Genomic DNA, 4,702 nt, shown 5'->3' with positions numbered 1-4,702 from the left:
GAAGTATTTTAATAACTTTTTAATAGATACCAGGGGCGGATCTAGGATTTATTCCTCCTTTGGCAATTTTTTTTTGGAAAAAATGACCGCCCCCAAGCTTCATAACCAAATTCCTCCCAGATACCAAATAAATACTATCTCTCCTCCGTTAATTATTTGTGAACTCCCTTTTCCCTATTCACTCGGATTCATATACAAATTATATTATAATTTGTTAGTTATTTGTTTTTTACTCTTACTTTTAAAACCTCATTTCATTGAAATATATAGTTTTTTCAGTCTCCTGTAAAATTTTGCTTTTTACACAAGTGAGATATTACCTGGCCAACGACGATAAAACAGATTGAGAGAGGTATGGTAACTTGCGTAAGACTCCAGACAAATAGACAATTTAAAATATAATCAAGAGCGCGCAGTTTGATAATTTTGGATAGAAAGTAAAGGATATTCTTGAAGGTATATTATTTTAAATGTCTTGTTTTTAGATAAGATATTCTTAAAAAATTATTTATTGATAAGTAGTTTATAGGGTATTTCACTGAAATTATAAGTATATATGTATATATATATATATATATATATATATATATATATATATATATATATATATATATATATATATACATACATATATATATATACTACTAATTTCAGTATATATATATATATATATATATATATATATATATATAAATATATATATATATATATATATATACACATATAAATATATATACTTATAATTTCAGTATATATATATATATATATATATATTTATATATATATATATATATATATATATATATATATATATATATATATATATATATATATATATATTATATATATATATATATATACAGTGGCAGAATGCTGCATTTTTTAATCTTTGAGATAGCTAACTTTTAGACATGGAGCTAACTCCAAACATTTATATGTTTAAACTTATATCAAATAATGAGGGTTTGCAAAAACTTGCGATGGTTGGAGGCTGGGAACAAAATAGCCCCAACATTTTTGCAACACCTGCCCCAAACGTGAGAGCAATAAGTTGGTAAAATATTTTTTGTATTATTCTCAACTAGACTTATATTCATCGATAATATTCAAGTTTCATAGTATTATCTCTCAGCGTTCAAAATTTATGACCATATAAAAATCACAACCCCCTCAAATTAATGGGGATTTATATATTAGGTTGGGGGGGGGGGCTACCTTCTAGCCACGCACTGGCCAACAAAAATTCCTCGATACGTCGCTAGGCAGTATATTCATTTTTGCTTTATTCATTTATTATAAAAAAGTGCACAGCTTTGGAGCTCTTCAAACCAAATCGCACTTGTGCTTGTTTGCACTTATGCTTGCACTTAACACTTATATTATTCTGCAAGTAGTTCGCCCTTACAAAAGATTCATATTTATACTAGATTAGATTTATGCAGATTCACAGATACAAAAATCGCACTTATTAAATGCGAATTCTATGGAATTCTTGTATTATATGACTCCTTCTGCTTGGTATTTTAGTCTTAAAGGCAATCAAATGGATTAGACTATTTGATTACATAAAATCATGAACGCAGGGTCTATCAGATAGTGGAGGAGGGGGAACAGGAGAGGAAATTTAGCAGTTTTTTTAGTGAAATTTAGTCCCATTCAAAATTTAATGATTTTTTTAGGTATGCCTGTGAAAAAGAAGGGCCTTTGATATATGTATATATATATATATATATATATATATATATATATATATATATATATATATATATATATATATATATATATATACATATATATATATATATATATATATATATATATATATATATATATATATATATATATATATAATATATATGTTACTGTTACCCGCAGTACCAGGAATTAGCTAAATGCTAATGTTTATAATATAATTTAGTATTGAAACTCTGAGTTTCATGTGTTATCACAATCATCAGGCAAGTAGTAAAAGTTTAATTTTGCTACGATTTGTTTAGTGGACGGTTTATATTTGTATTTTAGATCGTTACGGGACGGAAATTGATTAGTAGTTAGGTTAATAATATTATTAATTTGTTTTTAGTTGGCTAATAATTGTGAAATAGTTTTATGACTAATGTTGTTTAAAATATTCTCTATGTGTTAATGTGTATTATTTGTGTATTAAAAAATAATAAAATAAAAATAAGAATTAAATATGATATAAAAATATACATAGTATTATGAAATATATTACAAAAGCTGTGTATGTGAGTAATTTATTAGTTAGCCTAGAGATATATGGAGCAGATTAGTATAGTTATTTTTATTTATAGTTGTTAGTCAGGTTTGTAGCGAGCTTTGTAATTTTTTAATAAGAATTTATTTTCGTGGCGGCGCTTTGATATAATTCGGTTCTCTTATTTAACAGTTCTTCAGCTTTTGGATATGATATAATAGTAAATTTCTCATACAGACATAGTGGGCATCTTTTGATCACATGAAACTCAGAGTTGCAATATTAAATTATATTATAAACATTACCATTTAGCTAATTCCTGTTACTGCGGGTAACAGTAACATATATATTATATAGCTCTAGTTTATCTATTGAGCACTCTTTCAAGTATACAATATTATACATGATAATATAAAGATATTTTCTTTATTTATATATATATATACACTTACGTATATATATATATATATATATATATATATATATATATATATATATATATATATATATATATATATATATATATATATATATATATATATATATATATATATATATATATACTTATATATTTGGAATATTATTAAATAATAATATTTCAAATTAGGTAAATGTGTCCTTTAAAGGACACATTATCTACTACTTTCAAATATCTTTGATGTAACGACTTTATTCAGAATATATTTGATTTGATTTTAAAATATGGCGTAATGGGTTAAACAGGGCTTAAATATTTCGAACCTCAAAAGCGCAAGTCCCATTAAAAAAGTTGGATATTTTAAAGCAAAAAAATGATTTGAAACAATCAATGTAGCCGTGTTTCACTTTGGATAGAATAAAGTTTTAACTTTATCATATCCAAAGTAAAAACTTTGAAACTGCTTTGTTAAAAAGTATTTATTACTTTGATGTTTGGGGTCGTCCATAAATCACGTCACGCTTTAGGGGGAGGGGAGGGATTAGTAGATTTGTGACGGCTCATACAGAAGCTGCCACTTAAGAATTACGATGTTGTGACGAGGGACGGGGGAGGGGAAGGGGTAAAAAAGATCAAAAATTGTGCGATGTAGTTTGTAGACAACCACTTTGCATCAACTGATATAAATATTCCAAATTTAATTTGTTTTTCTTAAAAAAAATTTTTTTTTATTTTTTAGTATAAGCTTATAAATGCTTTTTTAAGCTAATCTATAAAAAATATTTTATTTGCTTACGCTTATCAACGAAAATATGGAGGTTCGTTTCCACACCTACCGTGTTTCGACACTTAGTAGTTTTCAAATACTAACAGAATATTTTGCGACAGGTAGTTATTTATTTTATACTTGTATTTGAATACATAGAAGCTACATTAGTAAGCCCTAAAATTTATACGCAACTGCTCTAGACATGAGAGCAACAAGTTGATTAAATATTTTTTTTTACTATTCTTAAATTCTATTCATCGATAATTTCTAAATTTTATACAATTATCTCTTAGTGTTCAAAAATATGACTATACAAGACTTGTACAAAAACAAATTTTATAAGGTTATAATTTTTAAACGCTAAGAGATTATTTTACGAAATTTAGATTTTATGAATTAGCATAAGCATAACTAAGATTAGAACAAAAATATTTTATCAACTTGTTGCTCTCTCGTTAGGGGCAGTTGTGGCCGAAATTTTAGGGTCTTTTTGTTCCCAAAATCCAATCATTACAATTTTTTTGCAAAATATCTTCATTTGACATAAAGTATAAACATATAAATTTGTGGATTTGTTTTATGCCTGGAAGTTAGCTATCGACACATCAAAGTAGATAATTAAAAGATAATGAATAGACTACTACTTTTATGAACTCAGCAGGTTTATTACATCTGCATAAGAAAATACTTTTTTTAAGTAGCAGCTGTTAAAAGCTTTTCAACAAAGATAAGGAAACTTCAAAAGACAGCATAAAAGTTTATTTCTAAAATGAACTTAATGAGGTTAATAAAACAATTCATCATTATGGGAACAATAACTAAAAACGCATTAAGAGATTGGTTTGCTGAAATTCCAATTCATTAGGGAGAAAACAATCAACATCTGAATGATTCAATGCGCATTTTCAATATTAATGAGAGTGGTTTTCAGTTTTCATCAAAAGTTAATTAATTAATTGGGAACGAGGAAAAATACAAAGTAAGTGTTTGAAATAATGAAAAAAGCATTACCACTTTATTTGCAGTAAACACCAGTAGAACTTTTGCTCCATCATTAACAATATTTAAATATGTTCATCTTCCAAATAGAATTATAAATGCTGCTCCATCAGAATAAGGCATTGGAAAAGGTGAAAACGACTTAGTAACTGCAGAATGTATTTTTGAGTATATTACAAATGTTTTTCATCCATTATTGATTAAAGAAGAAATCTCATTACTAGTTATTGTTTTTTTTTCGATCGTCATGCGTCAAGTTAATCTTTTGAATGCCATGCATCAAACTTATTTTTCAAAT

Source organism: Hydra vulgaris, chromosome 13 (genome assembly GCF_038396675.1).
Source record: "Hydra vulgaris chromosome 13, alternate assembly HydraT2T_AEP".
Taxonomy (NCBI): domain Eukaryota; kingdom Metazoa; phylum Cnidaria; class Hydrozoa; order Anthoathecata; family Hydridae; genus Hydra; species Hydra vulgaris.
The sequence above is the reverse complement of the archived record's forward strand: the minus strand, read 5'-3'. Positions refer to the sequence as shown.